Here is a 27460-nt window from a genome sequence, read left to right as displayed (position 1 = left end):
GCAGAAATTCAGAAATGCTTTGACCAAAGGGAAGAAAAAAAAGGACCCAGAATAAGGGTAACTTGAAATGAAAGACACACCAAAAAAAAAAAAAAAAAAAAAAAAAAAAAGTGGAGAAAAAATCAAATAAAAGAAATTTAAAAATACCTTCAGAACATGAAAGACTGAGGAATTGAGATAAATTGTGATATTTGTTTTTCGTGCCTAATTGAAAGCTTTTTGCTACTCTATCACTAAGTATCATGAATACTAAGATACTTCTCTTCTAAATGTGTATGTGTATATGGGAACATTCTAACCCCAAGCTTGCCAAACATCATGTCCTTCTGTTTGCTCTCTTTTTAAAATTAACTCTTGATGGAGGAATGGTTCCATTCAGCAAGGGACGAAGTTTAAGATTTCCCTAAGTCTGGGGAATTAGCATAAGAATAGTCCTGGAAATGATGAACTGTCTAAAAGATTACTCTACTCACAAACAAATGCTCCACTGTTCAAGGGTACCTGAGTGGACCCTGTTTCTCCCTCCTTCCCCCAGCCTCCACCCCCTGCAATGCTGGAGAGATTTCCTTGGAGGCAGAGCCATAATAGCAGATTTGGGATTTTGGCACCTGAATGTGTCTCTTTATACACCATTTCCTTTCACAAATTCCTTTTCCTCTTTGCATTTATTTCTGACTATGCTTTGCCCCACTAATCATCTCCCATTCTTGAAATGACTGTCCCAGCTGGCAGGACATGGACCCCTAACACGGTGCTTCTCTCACACTCCACATGGCTTCAAGAAGTAGGTATTCTCTTCAGTTCTGTCTTGTAACAGTCCTTTTTAGGTTTTAAAACCCCCAAATCTCTGTGTTATTTTGCTCTACCTTTCTGCTTTCACCTTTGTCTTCCCTTCCTTCATCCTCAAATTGGTTAAGAGAGAAAGAAATGCACAGGTAACAATAAAATATACTTTTCCAAAGAAATGACACACCCAGTTATTACCAAGGTGAGCCATTTCTCTTCTTTCATAGTTTGTTTATCTGTTGCTAAACACACCAAAGAAGCTATCATATTTTAAACACAGTCTTTTTCAAGCTATTTAATAAAGTGTACTGTGTATTTATGACTTCTTAACCAGAAAACCATACCCTAATGGATATATTTCAAGTTCCTGACCCAAAGCCCTTAATTAACTGTAAAACCAACATTCTTATTCTCCTTCAGAGGAGTATTATGTTAGCAGATTTGGAAGTTAGTTCTGAAGGGGACTGTTTTTATAGTACCACAGATCCTGAGGGGTGGAAGTCATTTTCTATTCCAAGAAAACATCCACCACCAGCACCAGTGAGAAGCAGAGCTCTGTTGTGATTTTTTTTTTTAAGCCCTAATGACTAGGTTTTATTCCATAATCACAGAGCGCCCCTTTCACCTGATGATTTTTGTTCAGTCTTCAGTGCACTTCCTTTCCTGCTTCATCATTCATCAGCTATGAGGTCATTAATTTTAAACGGGAGACTCTCAGTAACCAACAGAGAATTTCATTGTAAATCAAAACTTCTCCAGCTGATAAGTTAATTTGTCCATAAAGCGGCTCAGCAGCCCTTTTGTTTTGTATGGAATTTTCCAGACAGTCTTCTAGGCTGACAACACAGAAACCAGGATTATCATTTAGTATGGGCCTTCAGTCTTGGGGGAGGTCCTAAAAGAAAATAGAGATGACATATTTTCCCCCGTGCTCCCAAGGTCTCTATACCTACAACTATCTCTTCTCTACTGTCTGCTGGGGTGTGTTTGATCATACTGCCAATGTATGGATGCATGCCAAAAAAATGTGTATGGCCACTAAGTAACACTTGTTCTCTAGCTTGAAAGGGCCCCTTTACACGTCTGTCCTGAAAAAAAACTTGCACAAAAGCTTAATCTCCAAGATATGACAGCTAACAAACTCATTACAATCCATATAGGCGAGGGAAGAAGTGGGATACAACAAGCAAACCAAGTAACTCAGATGTCTGCTAAGTTTTCACGTCAAAACAGCAACCAGAAAAAAAGGTTTGGAGCCAGTAATGGAACCAGCTTTTTATCAAACTAGGTGTAGATGGCTGTGTTGAGGAAACACCACAACACAAGGCGGGATCTGGGATATGGAGCTTCTGTTAAAAATCACGTGGAGCCTGGTGGAGCTCAGCAAATTGAAACATGCTGACAAAACTCTCTGTCCAAAGAAATCTTACAGGCCAGATCATCTCCTCTGTCATGACCTGGATTTACCCAATGCAAATTGTAAGGTCAAGGAGAGGGAGAGGAGCAAGCATACACTTGCTTTGTCAGTGTTCTAACCACATATAGGCTATGTCAGTTAGGTCAGCTGAGCTTCAGTCTAAGTTGGTCTGGGCCTGGCCTGAGGAATCAAGAACATGATGCTTTCTTCATTCTTCTGTGGTTATGCAGAGCTTTGGTATAGAGAAGTGCTTCACCTAGCGTGCATGCTCCTGAAACATGTTTTTTTTTAAGCGTGGGTCACCTCTCAATACTAGTGTATGTGGACAAGTGAAATAGTGACAAATCACTTTTCTATTTGTGACACTGTCTTAGGACAGCTGTCCAGTACAGTGTTCTTAAATGTTGCTCTAGCGGTCTTAAAACCAAACCTTGTTCTACTTCATGTTGCTTTATATGCAGAAGGGACTAGCAAGACTTGCCAGGAGGAAGAAAGGATGGACACAGAACTTTGGAGAGCCAGTTTGTTTTTTCACTCTGAACTTCTAAAGACAAGGAATAGCAGAGTGTGTGCCTGTGCATTTATTCCACTGATGATGGCGATGTCCTTGGAAGAGCTGCAGTGATTATTCTGACAATGTGCATCTGCTTCCACTACTGCTCTCACTGCTTCTTTCTCTCTTTACTTTTGATCATGGCATTCCCACAGCTGTACTTGTTCTTTCTCTTTTTCACCTTGGAAACAACTCATTTCCCTGTTCCAGGTGACATTTGAGGCTGTTGTTTCGATCCTGACAAGCTACAGAAGGGAGGGAACCAGACCTCCGTTCTGACCACCCTGCTCCTGCTTTCTCTTGGCCTGGACCATCAGGATCACAGCTGAAGCAGAGGAGGTTTAATTACAAAGTTGTGCAAGAAAGGAGACCCTACCAGAATTATTGCTGATATCATAATATATTTTGACTGCTTTTAGCCACAGGACCTGATCCTGTCAGCAAAACACATGCGGGACCTCCCATCAGCTCTATGGGTGTTCTGCAGGCCGGCAGCTGGGGACAACCACCCCTCCCAGAAGTGTCTAACAGATCTGCATAGCGCTATGAACGATGCATACCAACGTGCGATTCTCCACATGTAATGCAAATTCAGCCTCATTGCTGAAGTGATGCTGTACTAGGAGGAACATGCTTCTCTGATCTTTTCCCAGACTTTTATGATTCAGGATAGTTAACTGGAAATGCCGAAGCCAGTTGAGTCTCTGGGTGGCTGCTCATATGGAATTTTGATGCATCTGTAAAGAGGAGGGAAGTCAGCTTGTAGCATACTTTCTGCTATCAAAGCCATGCTGGGCAGTAAAGCTAATTGCATTACGCTGTGTTCAAACAAAAACGCTTGAAAGTAGTTCTATCTATGTGAATATGTGCACAGAATGCGTATATGTGACTGTTGCAGTAAAGTGTTTGTCAGTGCCAAAAAGAAAGAGAGAGAGAAAGAGAGAGAGAAAGAGAGAAAGAGATAAAGAGAAAGAGAGAAAGAGATAAAGAGAAAGAGAGAAAGAGAAAAAGAGAGAAAGAGAGAAAGAAAGAAAGAAAGAAAAAGAAAGAGAGAAAGAGAGGAAGGAAGAGAGGAAGGAAGGGAGGAAGGGAGGGAGAAAGGGAGGTAGGGAGGGAGGGAGGGAGGAGGGAAGGAAGGAAGGAAGGGAGGAAGGGAGGAAGCAAGGAAGGAAGGAAGGAAGGAAGGAAGGGAGGGAGGAGGGAAGGAGGGAAGGAGGGAAGGGAGGAAGGGAGGAAGGAAGGAAGGAAGGAAGGAAGGAAGGAAGGAAGGAAGAGAAAGAGAGAGAGAAAGAGAAAGAGAGAAAGAGAGAAAGAGAGAAAGAAAGAAAGAGAGAAAGAAAGAAAGAAAGAAAGAAAAAGAAAGAGAGAAAGAAAGAAAGAAAAAGAAAGAGACAAAGAGAGGAAGGAAGAGAGGAAGGGAGGGAGAAAGGGAAGGAGGGAGGGAGGGAGGGAGGAAGGAAAGAAGGAAGGGAGGAAGCAAGGAAGGAAAGAAGGAAGGAAGGGAGGGAGGGAGGAAGGGAGGAAGGAAGAGAAAGAGAGAGAGAAAGAGAAAGAGAGAAAGAGAGAAAGAAAGAGAGAAAGAGAGAAAGAGAGAAAGAAAGAGAGAAAGAGAGAAAGAAAGAGAGAGAGAAAGAGAGAAAGAAAGAGAGAAAGAGAAAGAAAGAAAGAGAGAAAGAAAGAAAGAGAGAAAGAAAGAGCGAAAGAAAGAGAGAAAGAGAGAAAGAAAGAGAGAAAGAAAGAGAGAAAGAGAGAAAGAAAAAGAAAGGGAGAAAGAAAGAGAGAAAGAAAGAGAGAAAGAGAGAGAGAAAGAGAGAGAGAAAGAAAGAAAGAAAGAACGAACGAACTACCTCATGGGGAATTTACCCTCCAGTTTCTAACCAGTAATATCCTCCACTCATTTGCCCTTTAAGATATTTTCAAAGAAATGGTTTCTTGATCATAAAACAAATCACGACACAAAAAACCCCCGCTAGAACGAGACACTCCATTGCACATGCTGCATCTCAAGGGAAAGGATGAGACAATAAACAGCACGTAACAGATGTTATTCACGTTGCTTCATGCACTGTTGGAGGGCTCTCAGACACTACAGTTCTAAGTGTGGTGAAAGAGCCCATAGACAGAGAGTCACTAATGATGTATCTTAATTAGGACAAGATAAAAAAATGAAATTAATCAGTCGTATACTCACAGACAAGTATTAATAAAAGTAATAATTTTGGAACCCTTCCATCCCACTACAGCTCTTACAGTAAGATGTCACGAATCTGCAAATTAGTAAATATTTCAGATTATTTAAAATTTCAGAAATAAAATATGTATGTAAAATAACAACCTTGGTAACAGCTTATAAGGAGTATCTGGAGCTGTGCTAACTTTGAATCATGGAGTTTCAAGGGAACTTTTTATTATAGTTTTGGCTCCAGTGCACTCACACCATGTGGGTTTTTGCTTTGAGTTTTAGGTTTGAATGGACCAAATACTTCAAAGCAAGACTCTAAATCAGGAAAATGCACTGAGTTTCATATGCTTTCCACTGAAAACCATACCTTGGCCCAGATTCCCTCACAACGGAGCCCAGCCTCCCTTGAAACTCAGCCCACATTTGTTGAAAGCATTTACAAATCCCATCAAAACTGTCCCAAGTTTCAAGTTTGTAATAAAATCCAAACCCAAGAGTTCTGCTTGGCTTCAAATGTCTCTCTGTTCTAGTAATTTCCACTTGTTTCCGTTAAAAAGAAAAAAACGAAAAAGTATAATTTGTGATGATTTCTGCCTGTTGCACTGGTAAACCTGGAATAACTCCATGAAGTCATCAAGGTTGCTTCAGATTTGCACTAGAGTAGGTGCGAGCAGGTTCAGCAGAAGTTTTATTAAGATAAAGGTGAGAATCTGGTTATAATCCAAGACCAACTCCAAAATGCAACGTGTGTCTTTCTGTTGAAGTTAACAAAACACAACTGCAGCCTCTAGGCTTTCCCAGGTTTAAGCGAAACCTTATGGCTTTGAACATGGCACTTGAAGTCCCTCAGCATGGTGCAATCCCACCAAGCCCAGGCTGCGGCAGCTCCACCACACTGCCTGCCCCCACCGCACAACCCCGCTCCCTCCTGACCTTTCTGCCAACACCGGCCTCTGCATGGTGACGTGGTGAGCAGGCCTGGGGACTGCCATTTGTTTTCAGCTGTGTCCAAGCAAGACTTGAAGCAATAATGTTGACTAAGAGGATGGATCAGGAACACACAGCATGAGTGGGAGCACCAAAGCCTGGATTTAGAGTGGCTTAAGCCACCACAAAACCACCCCCAGGCTTGCAGAAACAGGATTGCGTGAATACTAAAGCCTCTGCATTCACTAGAGTCTACTATCTCATCATGTACTGAAGATTTGCTGGTGCATATTCTAGCATGCCACATTAAGAATGACATCCCTGACACACCTATTAGCTGATTCACTGACAGGTTGTATTGTCTGAGGAAAGCCTGCCACGACCAAATAAAAAAAGCCTGTGGCTATCACATGTAGCAAATGCAGCCACCAAACATAGTAGGGGGCTATCCCATGGACAGATCTAAGCAAGAACAAGAGAGATGGCATCACGAAATCCACATAGTGACTTTATGGCTGCAACCCGATTTTAGGCTGGAAGAGCTGACATATTGCTTGGATGCAATACAGCAGGTAAAATGCGATGGCGGACAGATGTTTGCTCTGGATTCTCTTCGACCGCTTGTCCCTTTTGCAATCCCTCCATCATGAATCTTCAGAACTGGCCCTGACCCCAGAGGGGTTACTATAAGGAAGGGCCAAGCTCAAAGCACTCTGCCTTGGGAAACCAGTCCCTTCAGCTCTGTTTTTCACTCTCTTCTCTGGGGAAGTAGAGGAGCTAACTGAGCTAGGGACTGGGAAATCAGAAATGCACATTATATTTGCATCCTTTCCAAACGAACCTGTTTCAAAAGACAGGTTTGCTCTCTCTGTCCCACTCCTGTTTCCACCTCACCTTTCATTACCCCTGAAAGATAAATATGTCATTAAATAGCCCACAGCTGCAAAAAGTGCCTTCTGATCATGACGGAAATACTTCCTAGCACTGTAAGGACTGTTCAGTGTCCCCCGCGGTGTCCTGCACTTTCTGGTGGCAGTCCAGAAGCAGTTTTGAGCAGCTCCATCCCACCCGGGGCTGATCTCGCCTCCCGCCTCCCTGACTCTTTTTCCCTGGAGAAATGCCGAGGGCTGGAAAAATGGCTACCTGAGGCCCTGAGCCGTGAAAGGATGCGGTTGGAGCACAGGGGAAAACAAAGTAAACCCCATGAGAAGGCAGCCCCCTGCTTCCCCACCTCCTTCCCCCGCCACGGGCCCAGCAGAAGAGGCCTGAGCGGGAGCCGGCAGCCGGGCCACAGGGCTGTTTGATTGCCTAAGCCCGGTGGCCGGACAATAGGACCAGAAAGAATGGCTGCTTCCTTCCTTCCTGTCGAGTGTTCTGCCTGAGTGAGCAAATTCAATAGCACTTCGCTTTGCAGCAACACCAGGCTCTCTCGCACAGGCGAAAATCAACAAAGAGCCATTCTCAGGCATTTCCAACTGCACCTAAGCCAAGGCACTGAGCTGTGGAGCCATCCGGCCCCAGGGAGGGGGGCGGCGAACGCCTCGCTTGAGGGTGCGCGGCCAGGCACAGTAAACATCCAGGTTATTGTTTCTGATGGAGCACTGCATTATTTGATTATCATTATTACTATTTTTATGTCAGACACCAGACGGTTTAGTTCCCCATCCCACTCCCCAACCCTGCCACTTATTTCGCATTTTTTTTTTTCAGCGCTCCTGCTGAATTTGCTGTTTTAAACCCCATCTGTACAGATTGGTTGAAGGGTGCTATGAGGTATTCAGGCTTAACTAGGAGAAGGTGACACAAGAGTTGCTGTGTGCAGAACATAAGCCTTCTGCTTCCGTCAGGTTCAAGTGATTGCACTTTTAAATCACAGGCTGACTGAAAATAAAATAGGTATCAGTCAAGGAAAATATCTGAGAAAAGTAGGTAAGCAGATGACCAAGACTCTGCTCAGGTGGGTATAAACTGAAAAATCATTCTCTATAAATTCCGTAAATAACAAGGTAAGATAATAATTATCGATTGTGGGTTTTATTGGTATCAGGCTCTTTTCTGTCTTCAAGATCCCACTCTTCAGTCCAGCATTGTGCCAGACTAAGAAGGAACATCATGTTGCTAAAAAGACAAGGACCCAGGATGCACATGCCCAGAGCTACCAGTCAGAAGTCACATTTTTTTGTAAGCACTGAGTTTCTACACTAGATCTTTAGAGACCCTGAAAAGGGTCCAGTCCATGTAGCTTTCCCTGTGCAGAAATAAAGAACACACTCAGTTTCCCTGCTGTCTCTGCAGCACAGTTTGTTCATCACTTTGCAGTGTAACTATTGGTCCCACAGGATTCCCGTCCATCTGCAATGAGGCATCTCCTCTTGTTGTACAAGCATGGCATGGGACGTGGCTGTGCCGAGGGACATATTCTTGTGAACATCTGGGTTTGTTGATTCAGCGTGTGTGGGAAGAGGAAGGAGCAAGCACAGAAAGTATCTTAGAAAAGCTTACATGAGATCTTTGGAATGATCTCTCTCTCTGTTTCTCTCTCCTAAAAAGATAGATTTTTGCTTTTTGTCTTTGAAATGAGCAGAGTAAGATTTTGCACTTGCCTGCTGCATCTGTTTTCTCAAGCAAAGACCTGTTTGTTTTTCCCACTGTGTCTGAACCATATTTGAAACAGACCACTGAGCCAAGTTACATCAAGCCTGTTTCTTTTCTGCTTCTGAACTATGACAGATTATCCTAACCCATCTGCAGGCATGATTAAAAATATGAAAATCATTTTTACTTTTCTTTTGAACTGCCTTTGATATAGAATTTGCTGTCAGATAATCTAGAGAGTTTTAACATCTGGTAATGTAAAATGGTATGTTATTGCAGCTAAAGAAAGGACCATTTAGATATTTTTATAGTGAGTTTTTTGTGGCATCCAAGATTGCAATTGTGGCTTTAGTTTACAATAAACTTGTGGTGGTACAGTTATAACTAAATTATTCATTTTTATTCATCAGAACATAGTTTATAACCCGTAGGGGAAAAAAAATCCCAGCACCGAGGATCTTTATTAAGATACACATACTGCTTACACGATTACGATAAGTGACGTTCAAATATGTCATCACCTAATCTTAGGAAACTAGCTCAGACATCTTTCTGTTAGGCAATAACCTGCAAATGACAAAACAATATCTGTTCCAGTCATTGCACAGTGAAGACTAGATTACTGTAGTTGAAAGATTTTTCTCTTTCTCCAAGAGCATTCAGAAGCAACATGTAGAGAAAAATTAACAATCAAAGTAGGACAGCTATATAGACTTGCATCTCTTAGAATTTGGCATCAAGGAGAATTCATAGAATTTATAGATACAGATGATGTAGTTACACCCATTAATGTTTACGGTCTGCTTCCTTACAGAAAGACAGTAGCTGTCAACTTAGCATGAGGCCCACGTCTGGTTTGGTTTGTTTAGGTTTGCCTTGGTTGTTGTAACCACTGTAAGAAGCTCATGATATCATGCAGTTGGTTTACTGCTAGCAAAAGTAGTAATCTAAAAGGATGGAGTATGCATCCCAACTACTTTTTATCTAAATTCATATAAAGTTTCCCTGCAGAAGTATCTAATTATTTGCAACTAAGGGTGAAGAAACTGATTTAGATCAATGAACGGCATGGCCAGTCTGTACTCTGATCGCTCTGGTATTTGTAAGAATTTTGTTTATGCTGTTCTTTACTTGATACCCCCTGGAACTGACATGCAGGTGCCTTCCCCAATCACTTCAGCCAGAAGTATTCATCACCTTAAAGAGATTTCAGCCTCAAGTTTGAAGATTCCACACGTTCAGGTACATCACATTAATTCTGAGGGCAAAACTGAACAAACTAGAGGATTCTGGCATCTGGAAAAGTGGTTGTTGGTCATCAGCCACTCATTATAACGCAACCCCCTTTCTTTTAGCACCTTCTGTTCTTTTAAAATGGTCTGCTGCCTTTTTTTTTTTTTTAATCTCCACTGTAGTCAGGCTAGAGAGAGGTCAGATGAGTCAGACATTGGTTAAACCAACAGAACTGAGATAATTTTTGACAGTTATATAACCTCCCACCTTCATTTCAGTAGTTTGCTCATTCCTCTAGCCATACCCACCAGGACTTCCCACAAGGTCCTAAGGGAAGTTGAAAAGATAAGTATTCAGTGTATTTTAAACTATATATTAAATGCTCTCATTAACCCTGTGACGTCTGCATTCCTCACAGTCTTTTGGTGTGTTTATGTTCAGATTGCACCTGTGAGGTAGACAAATACTTTTGCAGGTGAGGAGCTGAGGCACGGTCTACACTGCGGCTGGGAAATGTGATGGCAGCAGCGAGGACAGGCACAGGAGAGCTGGTGGTAGCCAGACTCATTCGGGCACTCGTGGAAGCGTAGACAAAGCAGCTCAGGATGCACAAATCCGCCTGGGACCCTCACCATTTAACCCACATTGAAGCCATGCCATTGGAGTGATTCCCATCTGCAGTTCCCAATTTATAGTAAGTGGTTTGCTGAACCATATAAAACAAAGTTGTTACAATGGTGCTTTTTATTAAGATGTTTATAGGGGGCCACAGTGGCCTTTGAAAACAGTGGGAGTTGACAGTGGTCTGCTGGTGCTGCTAAAAAGTTCAGGAATGCTGAACTTTAAGGTTAGGTTGTCTGATTGCAGTGCAAATATATGCTAAGTGACTTGCCCAAGGTCATTTGTATTATGATATCTATAGTAGAGCAGGCACTGAACACTGATTTTCCATAGCTGTGGTTAGTGCTCTAATCTCTGCTATGAAAAGAAAAAATATTTTCTAATCTGACTAAGTATGTTGAATTGTATCTTAGGCAAAGTTTAACTGGCAATACAATATACATAAGAAGGCTAATAAGCCTATCAGGAATCTCCATCTTCTTCCCCATGTGAACACTTGAATTGAAATAGCAGTTCATTTTATTTTACACCTTCTGATACTTTTGGTGCAGACTCTAACCCAGGAATTGAAATGGGACACACTTGTTCTCAAGTAAGAGGAATTGCAAACAGTTTTGCACGAAACAATGAATGATCTGACTTGAAACCGCTTTTGTTTCTCCCTATAGGAGAAAGTTGCACTGGTTAACTTAAGGGACAGTTTAAACTAATCTAGTTAAACTACATTAAATGGCAGGTGGAGGTCTGTTATGCATATTCAGACTAAACAGAGCTTACAGCAGTTTAACTGGGTCACTGTTGAAAAACTGTGCCTGACTGTTCTAAAGACAAAGACTGCCATTATTAGGGTGCACATTTCTGTATAATCCCAATATCAGATCTGGGAGGAAGCTCTTCTTCAGGTTTATTTGCTGTCATAGCTTATAAAATTGTCACTCTCTCGCTTTGCATAGACTAATAAATCATGGGGCAGGCTGCCCTTCTCGGAGAGCTGAACGGCCTGTCCATATTGCTAACATGCTAATATTGCAAAATGACTTACTTATGATTACTATAATCAATGTTCAGTCTCTTTCCCGAAACAAGTTGATCTTACTGATTCCAAAGGACTTCCAGTATCTGAGGAATTGTAAGGTGGTGTTTGTTTGGGTTTTTTTCAAATAGAGGGGAAGAAAGTATGTCTTTAGATGGTTGCATTTTCATCAGGTCTTATTGAAACAGAATTTGAACATTTAGAATAAATAATAATTTTGGAAATTGTAGCCAGAGAAAGCAAAACGTAATAAGAGCATAAAAAACAGTTGTGCATGGACGTTCACTCAGGGATGTTAGACTCTAAAGGAACAGCCTTTTTCATACCCCAGAGGTTGTTGTGCAGTCACTAGTGGAAGCCTACACAGAGCAAATAGATGACATATAAGACTGCAGTACCATTCTGCAAAGTATGTCATAAGCTCAGTGAGTAGGTAGACATCAACAGGTAGGGTGCCTTTCATTTTTTTTTTTCCACAAAATGAATCATGGGCACAGATTTGAAGATCAAATACTTATGTGCTTAATTGTATTACAAGTCACTTACACCTGCAAAAGAAAAATGCCCCTTTTGCAAATTCACCTCTGGGGCGTGGAGTTGGGATGAGAAATGCTGTCACACAGCAGTTCATGAAATGGAAAATGAGTGCCTACATGCTTTGCTGCATCAGGTGCTTTGTGCAGTTGTCTGGTTTACCATGCAACAAAGTACAAGAAGCGGATATACCCTGCAGCACGAAAGTGCTCCGTATTAAAAAGTGCAAACAACCAAACCATTTTTAAGTATAGGCAGAATCTATAACAAGCAGTAAAACACCCAATGCCTCTCATGGCTAATGAGTATTCCCATCTGTAATGGTCTGCCACATCCCTGGTTAATTACAAACTAAATTACTAACATCTCTAATTATTCATAATGACATTCTTTTACGTCTGTTAAATTAGTTATAAAAATGATTAGCATAAGAAATGCTCAGCTTTGAAATACTAGTCAATAAGTCAAAAAGCCTCTGTTTGCCTATTTAATCTAATGAAAGGTATTTTATCTCACATGGCATCTAAATGCACAGTCAAAATTAACTTTGTGAAAGTAGATGGTTTTATCAAACAAAGCAGAGCTGGGTTGCACTGCTATCATTTACATATACAGACTGTTTCCCCTAATAAGTATATTTCAGGATACTCTACATACTTTGAATAAGTTACGTAATTTTTAGGACCATTAAAAAAAAAAAAAGCTTTGAAAAACGTATGTCATGTTTTAATGTATTAATAAAAAGATGACCCAACTGTCTCCCAGGCACTTGACTATTTGCTTAAAAGGTGTATATGAACAGGCAAGTTTTCACAGGGTGTCATTTTCCATATAATCAGGAGGGCTTTGTGCTAAGTTGTATAAGAAAGCATTCAGGGTTAAAATTCAGCATGACTCTCCCCCAAACAACCCTTCCTGCACCTTCACCCCCACTCCCACTTAAACCCTTTTGGAGGTTCCTGCCCTCCCCTCCCTGTTCTCCTCTTAGAGGCAAACTCATCACCATTAGCACACAAATGCAAAATAACCAGCCTAGGCCTCTTCCCAGGAATACAAATTAGGGGCAGGTAGTTGAAGAGCTTAGAAAGCTGAAATAGCCGAAGTTCACAATGAAAAGGATGAATAGATGAGAGACTGAAAGTGGGGTAAAGTGTTCAGCTTTTGTCATTTAAAGTGACGTCTTTAACTCTTTGCCTTCATGAGGCTGCTCTTCACAAAAATAATAATGAATTGCAATTAAGACCTGAAGGACAAAAGGGAATTATGTGGAAGGGAAAAAAAAAAAAAAAAAAGAAAAGGAAAAAAAAATTCTGATGACAAGAAGAAGATTTTTTTTTCTTTCTACAGCATATGAATATCTGTCAGCAAAGCAGAGAGGATAGTTTTAGAAATGTCATTGTTTAGTGTGACAATGGTGCCACTGTAGATAGTGAAACCAATGATGTCATCAAAGCAGCTGGAGAAAAGTTTGAGATGGCTCATCAGATCTTCTATATTTATACCCACTCATGAAGCTCTGTAGCTATTTCGTGTTCTGTTCTACTTTTGGGGACATATTGCTGTTTCTTACTGAAATAGATGATATTTTAGGTGTAAAGTGCTGCTATGTTTAAAGTTATTTGTCCTTCATTTATGCAAAGCTTTTGGGAAATTAAGTCTCATCTTCTCAGATTCAGCTGCACCTCTGGACTTGGCTGCCACCTGTTTGTCTCTTGCAAAGTTCCATTTTATACTCAAATCATGGGGAGAGTTAGGGCTTTAAAGGACTTACTTAAAACGTATTATTTGTGGATATGGTATCCTGCCGTCAGTGTAAAATGGAATGGCTCTTTGATCACACTGGGGACCGCCAGTTCTTTAAACCAGTCCTCTGATCCATCTGAATGTGAGTTTGGATAGGGACTCAAGTTAGATACAAAAGCTTTGGTCCATATTTTCTTTTACCTCTTATGTTATTAGAGCTCCTTGGAAAACCTGGGAAAGACCTTTGGAAGAGTTCCGTAAATCCCTCTCCCATGTATATTACTGCTATGTTATTTCCAAATACGATGTGGTCATCAGTCCTCTGTATTCACCCACAGAAAGCACAAAACCACAGGTAAACCAGCACAACGACAGCTTTGTAGCAGGCCGTATAGGACGGATCCACAGACCAGGGACTGCAATATTTGGCATAGGACTGCATCAGTACTTAAACAGCAATGTTGCCAGTAGAATCTGGAAAAGACGGCTGTTAAACGCGGAAAAGGAAGAACTGAACGGCAAAACTAAAAATAAATAATGAACCCTCAAATATTTATGATAAAAAGATAAGTAAATAATATTAGACAGCACTGCTCTAAATGCCTAGTGAGGATTATACATCCATCTTCTGTTTTTACCTGAGGTATTCTTTTTTATTACTGAAGAAATTACTGCTTTTTCATACACTGCAATGGCCATTTTTACTTTGCTACATTACTGAATTTAATAACAAATATACTTAAGGAAAATTTTGCAGACAGACACATTCATGGAACACTTAGGACTTCAAAGTATGGAATCTTATGCAAAGTTTACCAGGACCTTTAATTTTATGAAAGAAAATTGAAAATTTCACAGGCTCTCTTGTAGTTCCTGCACCAATAGCCAGTATTTCTTGCTCGCATTTTGGAAATATAAAGATTCAAGTTATTCTTAAAAGAAGAAGAAACATATTAAAATAGGAGAATAATCAACAAAATAAAAGGTGACTGCACACTACTAAATTAGCTTTTCAAAAAGAGTTTACGTCAATTCCAGCTATTGCACTTGCATGACAGTTTATGGGTGTGGGAGGAAAAAAAATCTCATTTTATTTGCATTGTTTTACCTGTTCTCTTTGTTGAGGATTTTTTAGTTCCATGATGATGCTTGACATTCCATATTCATTGTTTACTGTGACATAAAAAAAAAATCAGCTATTTAGCAGCTTTAGGGTATATCTACAGAGACAGGTACAGACAGATGCGAGCTTGTTTGTCTGTTCTTCAAAATGGCCAGACATGAGCCAGCTCTGATCCAAAGTTGTATATAAGACACATTCACTTGGTACTTGTGTTTTGAGGTAACAAGCAGGGTTGAGCAACCTGAGAGCAATTACCTGACCTAGGACAGGAGCTGGCTCTGTCTGACCAGGTCAGGGCACAGCCAGAGGATCCTGGGTCTTCTTGTGCTTGCCCAAGTAGTCAGGCTGCAAACACCTTCCAGAACAAATAGAGGTACAACAAGTGAAAACGGCCCTTTCAACGTCCTTAGAATGTAAAGGATAAAATCTTAAGACCTATTTTCTTTATGGTAACATGAATTTGGACGCTTTTCAACAATCACACTGCAGTAAAAAATGAGTTAAAGCTTTATCCTTTATTTCCATCTTAGAGATGATATATCTATTGCATGATTTTGTGATTAATTAGTCTTTAAAAACCCTCCTGACAAGATTTTTTGTGGCTTTCTTCATTTCACCATTCCTTTGATTTCTTGAACATATTTTAGTGATTGTCTCTTTATTGTATTTAAAAAATGAACTAAGGTGCTTAAATTTTGTTGTAGTTAATGGAAATATTAACATTTATTCAGAACTACTCATTTTCCTTAGCATGCCTAAATAAATGTTTCCAACACTGTGGTCTATTCCGGCATTGAAATTCCCCACCGAAGTCAATAGGAACTGAACGCATGTATCAGAAGTCAAACTTTGCCTCTTTATGATTTCTAGAGCATTTTTAAAAGTCTCTGAAGGAACACCCATATAAAATACATTCTGAGGTAAGCCCTGTAAGAACAAAAGCGGGTATTATTTAACAGCCTCACCAAAGCGCAGTGGATCTGGAATAAATCAGGAAGAGTTTGGAATGGATTTATTGGAAGGGTGATGCTTCTGTTTAGCTTTCCATTTTTTACGGGAAGAATTAGAAATGTCATTTGGCAGATGTCTATAATGTTTTTGGAACTGGAAGGAAATTTGGCTTTTCCATTTGGTGTGGGTGGATGTTCCTCTAGGCCACATTTAACATGTAAAATGAGAGGTGGGTTTGAAACCCTTCCTAAAGGGAGACCTGTAGCTGCATGTTTTGCAGACTTACCTTAGAAAATCCTCTGCCAGCAACTTGCATACCTCATCCATATACTACCCTCAGGGAGATGGCCCTAAGAATCAGTTTCACCCTTTTTGCAGCGTAAAGATTCAAGCCAAAAAAATCCAAGTATCAGGATTCAGAGCAACAAGAAATCAATAGACCAGATAAACTGGTTTATCCTCCTTGCTTTTTGCCGCTGTGCAAAGGAGTTATAAACATGGTCTAACCAGTCAGTTTCCACCAGTGCATCTAACATCATCTGCATTTTGTGCCACTACATGCATCTTGGGTTTATGCTTCACATTATATTTAATGACTGTCCTATCCGTCCCTCCCTGAACAGGATGTAATTCTGATATTTCTGGATTTGGGGCGACTGTTGCTGTAACAGTGAGAATAATAACTGACAAAGAAAAAGGGAAAGCTCATACATTGTGAGAGAGCACAGGAAGCTTCAAACAGTACCACACAGTGCTAGATGCAAAACAAAACTGCAAAGATGCAAAATGAAATAAGATACAGAGAGACTTGAATATTTCATCAAACATTGTCTAAAAATCTGAATTTATTATGCCCCAATATTGAGGTAGGTCTTCCTCTCCAAGAGAAGAAACTCTAAAGGCATAACTCTGGTGCTACTCATTCATTTGCCTTACAACAAAAAGATGACACTGCCGTGATTCTTGTATTCTGCATCATTCTTGAAAATTCTTGCAGGAATTTGAACTGCAAAGACAAGGAAACCAATCTGGTTGGTTGGTTTGTTTGTTTGTTTTTGCAACTTGGCAAAAGCATTAGCAGCAACAGCAGCATAATAAATATCCACCAAAAACAGTTTGTTGCAGAGACCCTAGAAACATATGTACCCGGTTAGATGAACTTACTTTGTGCTGCACCTGAGCTAATAACCCCTGCTGAGAGGTTCATAGTACAGATTAAGTGCTGCAACACAATCAAGGAATTATAGATCAAAGTATAGATCAGTCAGTGTACCTTCAATCCTCATAAAGACACTGAAATACATCTAGAATAATCAATTTGCAAGTGTAAAAGGTCAAACTAATCTTACCTTCTTTGGCCAGCTAAAAGCTAGATTTATAGCCTAGCGGTGCAACTCCTTGCTGTAGGATATTGTGGACAATAATTTTAGAATGGCTTAGACAGTAGGCTTTAGAAATTAACAGAAAGGTTATTAAAGGCCATTAAAACACTAGGTAGGATGCAGGAAGTTTCTGTGTCGAAAGCTGCTCAATTATGGGAGAGTGTTCCCAGGGTAGGATCTGTACCAACTGGCATGTTTTTATATATCACCTCCTTCTGTAAGGAGTAGGATAAAGGGTGATACGGATCTTTCGTCTGACCAAAGGTGACTGGTCTTACATTTTTGCGGTGAGACAAGGTCATGGTGTTCCACTACAGTCAATGCAGACATAAGCACTTCCACAGGATGTTCTAGATGTAATCACCATGAAATGTATGCACAACTGATTGAAAGATATTTTTTCTTTTTTCCAAGAATCAGAAGCCTGTAGAGGGAGGCAATAACAATCTTCCTGTATATAGTAGGTAAAATATTGGAACAGGGACTCGGCAGGAAATCCTTCATTAGGATTGTTTAGGAACAGATTAGGCAAATACCTGCAAGGAATGGTTGCAGTACATTTAGTCCTTTTTACTGTAGATGATTACACTAAATGATCTTAAGTCATTCTGTACAGTCCTGCCTTTTTCTACATGCCTGGAAAATTTTCGCTGACACTGTTATTGGACAGTGTATTTTATAAGCCATGAAACAACTTTCTACTGAAGCTCTGTGCTATGCTCCATGAAAGCTGTGCTAGGGGAATTATTTTTGGCAATAACAGGACTGCTCAGCCCCAGAGATACAACAGTGAGGAGAAGTGGGATGTGCAGTTTTCATGTATATTTAGTATATTATGCTAAATATAAAAGACCATGGAAAGCTGTCATAATCATCAGAACCATAAACTGATTAAACTTGTAACAGTTTTAAAAATGGGAATGCTATTAAAAGGAATAAAATAAGGAATTCACTTTCTATTTCTGAATTAGTATGCCACATAGTCATCTGAAATGATTATGTAGTGGTTAACCAAGTAAGAACAGGATGCAGTAATTCAGCAAGGAGGGGTAGGATTCTGTTCAAGATTCAGATGTCTAAATTCAGGAAGCAAAAAATGTAGGTGTCTAAGTCAGTGGAGACCAAGTCAATCCAGTCAAAGGAGTCTAGAGTGCTATTTATCTAGTCAAACTGAGAGGTTTGCTTTAGGATGATTTAAGAGGGATACTGAACCTCCTGACTCTGTTGATCTACTGACTGCCCAGTTCTGTGCCTACAGGTGTTTAGTGCAGCACCCGGAGTCCACCTGCCACTCCTGCTGGTCACGCCAGACTCATGCAAATATCACAGATACACTTGGACAACCCAAATGGCACAAAGCATTCAAGTGTGAACAACTGAGTTGAACTCTCATTGACTGAAATGGAAGTTTAGACAACTCCTTAATGAATAGACATCCACATTTAATACAGAAGCTTGCCCTGAATTAATTATTTCTAAACTGACACAGAATTTAGGAAAAGTCATAGTTTCATTTTTGTCAAAAAAACTCGAATTTTAAAATGCTACTTAGATTCGGTTATGGAATTATATGATATATCAAATAGATAAAAGGCCTAAAAAAAGACAGGGCTTACTTATACAAATAATGTACAGGTTAAGAGTTAGTGTTTCAATACAACACCTTGTATATCTAAATGTAGAGAAAAATTCTTATTGTAAAAAGAAGTACAGCATCAGATTTATTTTAATCAATTTTAAAATTGAAGTATAGATGTCTCCACCTGGGCTAGTCACATACACTTGCTTCTTAATCAATTCAGTTCATCCTAATGTAGGTGAATAAAAACTAGATTAAATAGGCCATACAGCTTGTACCCTACAGGTGCACCTACACTAGTTATTCTGTGCGTTGGAAGGGTGGTTTTTTATGCAAATTTGTCTTGAATCGATATTTAGAGTGTTCTGATTTACACAGCTGGTGTGCTTGAAGCACTTTTGCTCCTAATGGAGCAAAGGGGGACATTGTACCATGAGGTGCCATTTGCAGCACCCCACTTGTAAAACGGATGCAGGGTCACCCAGCAGTTACTCTTCTACATAGGACAGGGATGTGCTGTGAATCGGTAACGGGCATCGATGTCATTGCCAGTGAAGAAGCAATGTGAATACGCAGACCTAGAATCGTAACAGATCACAACAAACCCAGCCCCATCCTCCACTCTTTGCTCTGTAACAGCTGGTCACACAGAAATAGCCTAAGATTATCCACCTACATACACTAAAATGCAAGGGACCTCGAGAGTGGTGAGTATAGAAATAGATGCATAAGCTCTGGACATCTGAACTGAGATGATCATCCATCCAGGGCTCCATTGTGCCCTGACTTCTTTAAAACTACTTTTAATGAAGACAAAGCAAAGCAGAGCAAGGCAATGGAAAGGAGAGGATATCCACAATTTACATTTACAACTCCTTTGTCAAGTATCTAATATTTCAAAAAGGTCTCACTTCAGAAAAAAAAAAATGCATCTGAAATGTAGTGTTATTTTCTAATTGAGGTTTGGGAAGAAAAAAATTGGGCTATAATAATTCTAGTTTTTGTCAGTTCAGCCAATGATCTAATAACTCTCGGGACTATGAATTTACTCACTAAAATACTATTGCTGAAGATGAAGAGTAGGATTAGAGCCAGTCTTACAGATAGGAAGGCACTAGGTGATCAAATCAAAGCCCATCCCTGGGTCTCAGTGTTCCCTTTACACACATGTGATTCTGACTTGAACAAAACTAGACCTTGGGAAACCATAATTTTCTCTCCTGCTATGTCTGCACATTAACTTTGTCTCACATCACACAACCACTTTTCTGCCCAGGGAAGCTAATGTGCAGAAGTTTAGCCTTTAAAGCACTAGGACTGTGCTGAAATATTTTTCAATATTTTACTTCTAAACATCAACAATATCACCCCACTAAACAGGTTTTTGTATTTAAACTGTGACCAACAGGATGTGTTTTTCTCCATTCAGCAAAGCTGCAAAGAAGTACTTTTCTATTCCTTAAATATTGATGTATCAGAGTTTTATATCGTTTCTGGATGTCCCAGAGCTGATGCTTACTGTCACCTAGCCACCTTGCTAACCTTGCAGAATCATCCACAAGCTATAGCTAAATAGCTGTGTTCACGTTGTTAGGCTTTCTGAGGAACACTGGTTGCAGTGCCTCATTGACTAAACTGTTTGAAAGACTGAATTTTAGCGAAAAATCTTCCCTTAGACCACTGTAGAGAATTACTTTATTAACATATTTAGCAGAAGAATTTTCATCTTCGCCCACTGTCTGCTAGGTCCATTCACACTGGAAAAAAAAATCATAGATCCAGTCCAACTCCATGAGTACTTTTTCATTATTTCTACACAAGTTTTCCAGTAGAATCCAGATGAAGATAATGGACAAGGATGGCCAGCTATATGAGCCTTGATAAACTGTAGTAAACTGCAGCTGAGTGACACACAGGCGGTCCCTGTAATTCTCCTACACCTACTTCAGGTAAACCCAGGACAGTTCAGACTTGGTAGGAATTTCTGTGTCTCCAAAATGCCTCAAGAACATAGGGACGTCCCACGGCCTCAGAAAAGTAGCGCATACAGCCCAGGATGCAGTTTCTGATGGTGACAACAGAGATGCTATTTAGGGAAAACATCCAGACATGGCCACTGTCTGCAGTCCATTCCTTTCCTCCTCCTCCCACAGCCACCGCTTTTCTACTGGGATATTAGACAGAACACTGCCCCCTCCCCAGTCATTTGTTTTAATCTCTGTTCAAGGATCTTTTGTCTATAAAGCAGACATTTCACAGATATACACAAGGTGTATGTCTCACTTTTTAACACCAAATTTACAAAACCGAAAGAGGTTAAGCCAGTCCAGAAGCAGGTTGCAGTTGGGCTCTTGAAACTGGTTATCATTATGGGTGTTGATGGGGCTATGTCTGGTTGTGAAGGTTGCTTGTCCCTGGGTATTGCCTTATGGATCTTCTCAACCAACTCTTCATTATGGATGCATCTCAGCTTGGCTGCCACTTCTTGAAAGTCTCCTAAGAGGTTCCTAAATAAACCTATCAGCAGGTTCTTCCCTTACTGGATGTTGTAGAATCATAGAATAGAATCATAGAATCATTTCAGTTGGAAGGGACCCTCAGGATCACTGAGTCCAATCATAACTTAACCTAACTCGAGCACTAAACCATGACCCTAAGAACCTCATCTAAACACCTTTTAAACATCTCCAGGGATGGTGACTCCACCACTTCCCTGGGCAGCCTGTTCCAACACCTGACAACCCTTTCTGTGAAGACATTTTTCCTAATATCCAATCTAAACCTCCCCTGGTGCAACTTGAGGCCATTTCCTCTTGTCCTATCACTTGCTGCTTGGGAGACGAGACCAATACTCTCCATGCTACAACCTCCTTTCAGGTAGTTGTAGACAGCAATAGGGTCTCCCCTCAGCCTCCTTTTCTCCGGGCTAAACAGCCCCAGTTCCCTCAACTGCTCCTCATAAGACTTGTGCTCCAGGCCCCTCACCAGCTTCATCGCCCCCACTCCACAATCCTTCCCCTCCTCTATCCTTCCCTTTCTAGTCTTTGGCTAGCAGGGAAATACAGAATACCAGTCTATTGTAGTCTTTACAAATGTATAATCCCTAAAAAAACTGTTATAGTCTCTGTAAATTGAGGGAAGTTGAATCCAGGGCATAACCATGGTCAAGATTCCCCTCTGTGCAGGGCAGTGAAGATCTGAAAGCAGGGATGGCTCTTTCACAATCACGCTAAAAAGTACAAATCAAAAAAATGCAATTACCAAAATATTTACAGTCCTGTGATAAGGTTACATTGCTTACCAACAGGATGTTCAGGCATCACGTTCTCTAGGATGTGCAGTGAGGTGTGCTACTGCACCTTCTTCCTCTCTGCAGCCAGATGGGGGGTTCTCCTAAAATGCTCTCCCTGTCCCTTCCTTTTTCTAGGTCAAAAATAAAACAGACCCTGCTTTGGCAATGAAGTGGTGAGTACCTGGAAAAAGCCCTTGTAGCTGGTCAGGAGGGGAAAAAACGTTTGGATTTATAAAAGCAAGGTCTCTTGCTTTATAAGGCATGGATGTGAAATGCAAGATGGTTAGTAACATCTTCAGAGGTGTTAACCAGAAGCTCAGGTCTTATCTATTCTAAGAAAATTATTTGGGGAATTGTACTTATTTGCTTGTGTTTTTAAAATAAACATTTTCTACTTATCAGATAATAAAATCACAGTTCTAAGACTGTAGCTTTTAATATGTATTGGTAGAGATGGTAAACATTTTCTTGGTAGCACAAATGACCAAACCACATGCACTGAAATTCCAGCAGCTTTGACCACATTAACATTTTACGTTATGCTAATGATCATGTGTGAGCAAGCAGTTGGTAAAAAACATACACTTTTTTTTCTGTACTAGTGCAGACACAAAGACAACAGCCTTCTTCACCTAAGATAAATTAATTAAGCTAACAGAATTAAACCACCTACTTCTTCTTTCTTTCGGCTCATTAAGAAAGGGGACAAAATGTGAACTTCTGAGGCATCATAAATATGAAGGAGGAACTCATTTTCCTCCACCAAAGAATTCCACAAATTATTTTTAAAACTTTTTAAAGCTGTGGAAATGTGGTGACAACCTAAAGCGGGGAAGGGCAGTAGCCTCTCTGACTGGAACGGTAAAAGCTCGGTGGTGAACAGCGACCAAAGCCCATCAATTATCTGAAAGCCCTAATATTCTGTGGAAACCAGGCTCTCGGTCAAAGCTTAGGAGCCAGTCCTTGTCCTTAAAATGAACTGAGCTTTGGGTATGAGCTAGAAACTCTGCTGTTTTTAAACTGCCTTATATTCTTGTTTTCCATTTGATCTCCTTGCTTTTAACTGCGTTATAGATTAGGCTTGGTTGCAAAATTATAAACCGAATGTAAGTATAAAGGCACCTGGATATTAAGTACTGTTGCTTCATCTTATCTGTCATGCAATTCAATGTTTTATGGAAAAAAATAGAAGTTTGTGTATAGGTCAATGACATTATATGGGCCTCAGATACTTATTCTTTCACGAAACAGTCCATGATGGGTGTGTTGGTCCACCCTCCCTTACACTGAATAACAGCTTTCATAACTCCATATATAAACACCTTACTTAACTGAGGAGACTAGTCAAGAGGTTCTGTATCGCATGAGACTCATAAGGTGCCTCTCAGTAGTTAACTACAGGATTCAAGTGCTCAAGGCCTGGAGATGGCTTTCTACCATGATTAATCCATCGACTCTTACTAAGCAGAGCTGACGCTTTGCTAAATTACAGACCTTTTCTACCTCTGAATCCCAAACAGACCAGCCCAATAAAGAAAAAAAAACACATCATGTCAAAACGCAGGCTCCCATATTAGCAGGGCAGTTGTAATGGTTGTGTGGCTGTAAAGTCACAGCTTTCCAGGGATTCTGGCGCTCTCACGTATCACAGCTACATGAACCTGCCCACAAACCTCCTTCCTGACTGCTCAAGGGCCCAGATTTTTCCATCTTCTTTTTTTTTTTTTTCCATCTTGGATTTGTCAACATCACACCATCCTCATCTAGGAGGTAGAGGAGCTCCCTTTTGTTTGATGTGAGCTGAACGCCCGAGGGCACTGAAGGGGTTAAGTGGAGGAAATTCTTGTCAACTTCAATAGAGAATCAGGCATTTTAAAGGATTTTCTGTAAGACAAACTCAGTATGTCTGACATCAGAGCTACAGCACATCACAGCAAAAGAGTAAAATTTTTACTTAAAGGGTTTTTTATATTTTCGGAGTGGAAAATATTCATATTGTGGTTTCGCACTAAAAATAAATTCTTCCATTCACAGTCAGCAACAGGTAGCTGAGGTTAGATCAAACCACTAGCTTACTAATGACTATGAATTGCAGCATCTATAGAAATGACCAGAATTTAAGGCAGCCTCTAAAACAAGCCAGATGAATCATTCTTGAAAAATATTCACTCTGTAATAAATGGGCTCAGCATAAATGACTGCCACACAAAGCATGCTTTAAGTATTTTTTTTTTAAATGTAAAGCACTGTTGCACGTAAATTCTGATGATCGATTCTGCTTTTTTCATAACAAGTCTGGGAACACTCAAGTGATCCTAGGATCCTAAAGATAAATGACTGAATTGAAAGCATTCCTTTTGTGCAAGCATCTTGAACATAATAAATAATTGCTCTTAAAGTATTATAAGTAAGGAATCTGAACTGTCTTGATTTACAGTGAAAGCTATTGTTCAACAAAGATGCAGTGAGAAACAAAAGCTGATAAAAAGTTTAGATTCTTATTTTACTATGTAACACACTTTTTTGGTAGTAACTTACTAGGTCAGACACTCTGCTATTGCAAATCACCAGAACAGCAATACCATTAGTGGATCCAGGTTGATTCACTCAACCTAAGAATTTAAGAACTTGGGCTCCAGTTACATTATTATTTAAAAGAAAAAAAAAAAATCACAAAAACCCCATGGTGATAACAACCACTGTCCTGCAGTGCTGTAACATAATATTCTACAAGAGTATATTTTCATATTCCATGTTATCTCATTAAGGCAAGGGGATGATTTATGCCTGCAGGACTGGCAGACCTTAAGAGACCTGAACGAGACTGGGACTGTTAGGAAAGACCAAAAAAAAAAAAAATCAAACAACGGAAAAAAATCACCACCAACAACAAAAAAAATACCCACCCCAGCAAGGAAGCAAACATCAAAACAGTAAAACCCTTTCGCTTCAACATTTTTTTTGGTCTCTGATGTTTCGTTGTCCCAGTAAGTCTTATTGCACATCTCTGAAATGTGTACCAAGGATGGGAGTCTTTTCATTGCCATGCATGCTGTAGCCTGCCTTCACCAGGAAAATATTTTTAAAAAAAAACAGAGATGAAAAACAATACCCCTCATGCCGTCAACATGAGATGTCTAAATCACATGTGGGCAATTCAGATTTAAGTCACTAAATTTAGAAATGAACTCTCTTTGTGCCTACTTAGTGTCCATGCTACGGTGGGACTGAATCTCTCAATAAAGGCAAACCAACAGTAAAACCCAACAGTCATTAATTATTTCATGGCCATCGCTGCTCATGGCCATTGCTATGACAGCCCTCATGCATTTAGACAGGATTTTTTTCCCCCTGAAAACCAGGATATAAGTTGCTTGTAACCCAATCATTTTATTTGTAGCATAGTTGCAGTCATAGAGGGAAATTGGTAAACCGATTGTACCTATGCGAAACAAAAAACCAAACCAAACCAGTAATCTACTGGGTTCTTCTGCTTCTCTGCATAGATTTAAAAAATCAACATTTAAAAAGCTCTGATACATTTAGGGAATATTTAAAAGATTTGGCCTCATCAAGATATGCACATACTTGGTTTATGTAACCACATCATCTCTGCGCACTCATCTGCCCTTTCACCACTCACCCTCTGATGAAGTCTTCTCCCAAAGTAGTTTATAAATTGCAAAGGGCTGAGAATCTGCCTTTCTGTTCATTTGCGTGAGAGCTTATATCAGTGCTGCTTGGGGATTGACAAAGCCTTTGAAAGTTGCCGTATTATGTATGATTACCAATAAGAAAACCAGCATCTTCAGCACTCATTTCTCACCGAAAGTACTGAGTGGGCAAAAAGCTCTTCTGTTTGCTGGACCAACACACCACACCAAGGAGACTTCAACATACAAAACACAGAGCACAGGGTGGATGTACTTCACTCTGCAGATGCACTCTGCCACGAGTGGGGGAAAGGAGTGCCTGTCCTCGTCTCATTTGGAAACTAGCGGAGAATGTTGCAGGAAAAGCTGATACTCTGAAAGAGGAGTGTTATTAACAGTGAAACATTGTAATAGGAAGTAGTGTCCTTCCACACGTCATTTCCCCTAAAGAAGATGTAAAGGAGATACAATGTGCAATATAGAAATATAACTATAAAAATATTTTGCCCATCTGAATGGGCAACATAGGTCAAAGCAATGCTAGTGTGCATAGACATTTCTGCCTCAGAGTAGTCCACTGTAGTTTACTTTAAGCATCTGTTCATTTAACTTCAGGTACTGCTTATAGCTGATTTAGTAATACTGTAACAAAATGCTGTGCAGATACTCTTAGTATGAATGAGCCTATGCTAATTAACCAGATTGTCAGCTAAACCAAATTAATACCCTTCCTAGACTTTTTTGCAACAGCTGAGCTAAATTGAATTCAGTCAAACTGTTGCAGTTTCAATATACAAAAAGGTAACAGTAAGCTGAAATAAAGGGAGAAGAGTCTACACACAAGCTTGTATTGGCACAAGTCTGTCAGTAAAAAGCTTAACAGGAATCTGCAGCACCATTAATGGAATAAACCCCCAAAACAGAATTGCTCAGCAAAATCCTAAGGATTGGTGCCTAAAGGAAGCAACTGCATATATACTAGAGCAGTGGTAGGAATAAATTCTCTTAGTTGTAGAGTAAGTTAAGTTGGATTAGAATGAAGGTTAAAAATCCTAAAGTAAGGTAGTTATTCCTTGATTCAAAAGTGTGTCTCATGCAACTACAAACTTTTTTTTTTTTATTACCCTAGGCAGCTGGGATTTTCCCAGGATACCCATTCAAGTGTATGCTCAATCAGGACATATTCAAGAATTCACCTCTTGTCTATACAAAGTTTCAAGGAGGTCAAGGAGAATTTTGTCATTGCCTCCAGTGAGGCCAGGCATTTCACCCACCAATCTTGCAGCTGAAGTGAAGTCTTTGGATAAAATCTATGTGGAATGTAAACAACACAAATCTTGGCCACATTTAATAAACCAAACAGGACATCTCTCCATCTAATATTTCATTTAGCTTAATTTATCAACTTTAAAAAAAATGTTTATATTGTTGTATTTTTCTAAAGCAGAGATTTTAAAGAGTGAATTGTGACGGTCCTTTTCTCTTCAGCCACATCCCTCAGACTGTGTGCATATAGAAACACATTTTGCATATACTTAAAATACTTTAGTGAGATCCATTCTCCCAGATGCCAAGTTCAAGTACAATACTTCACACACCAGTTTTTCTCTATGAAAGTCTGCAAAATCATTCAGCAGTCACAAGGTTCCATAAGCCACCCACTCTACGACCTGGGGGCTAAGGGAGCATGGGGCTGAAAGGAAAAAAGAGAGAACACTTTCTGTATCTTGTGGAAAGATGAAGTTATAGTGATTATCATGGGAGGAAATTATTTTCGTGACTGTTATCTTTGAGTTGTATGTAACTTCTGAAAGTAAGTTATACCATCTTAATTCATTCTTAAAAATTAAGTGCTG

General features: G+C 40.0%; 1 protein-coding gene across 1 annotated transcript in view; it reads right to left on the bottom strand.

The window, feature by feature from the left end:
* Positions 1-3324: 3324 nt before the first annotated feature.
* SPRY2 (sprouty RTK signaling antagonist 2) overlaps positions 3325-27460 on the bottom strand; it is a 37201-nt gene continuing 13065 nt past the window's right edge. The window contains exon 2 of the transcript XR_010608044.1: positions 3325-3493. The gene's annotated coding sequence lies outside the window, so the exon portion shown is untranslated. The remainder of the gene's footprint in view (positions 3494-27460) is intronic.

This window comes from Caloenas nicobarica, chromosome 1 (genome assembly GCF_036013445.1).
Source record: "Caloenas nicobarica isolate bCalNic1 chromosome 1, bCalNic1.hap1, whole genome shotgun sequence".
Classification (NCBI taxonomy): Eukaryota; Metazoa; Chordata; class Aves; order Columbiformes; family Columbidae; genus Caloenas; species Caloenas nicobarica.
Note: the sequence above shows the minus strand (reverse complement) of the source record. Positions and strands in the feature narration are given on the sequence as shown.